We start from the raw sequence: 266 nt of genomic DNA on the forward strand, positions 1-266 counted from the left end.
GGTTAGTTAGGGTTAGGATTAGTTTTAGGGTTAGGGTTACGTAGATGCGCCAGGACCTCTGTATTTAAGTAATACCAGAAAATGTTTATTTCTTACACACACACGGCCTTGCTTAATAAAGATAGGGGTAAAAATTTAAATTACCATTTTTTTCGTTATATATGCTTATATCCCACCAATGGAGCACGCGTGTAGTCCATTGATGTCATCATTAAGGCGGAGAGGAATTTTTAAAAAAATCATAAATTTTCTAAATCGTTTTTTTT

The sequence above is a fragment of the Octopus bimaculoides genome, chromosome 25, assembly GCF_001194135.2.
Source record: "Octopus bimaculoides isolate UCB-OBI-ISO-001 chromosome 25, ASM119413v2, whole genome shotgun sequence".
NCBI classification, from domain to species: Eukaryota; Metazoa; Mollusca; class Cephalopoda; order Octopoda; family Octopodidae; genus Octopus; species Octopus bimaculoides.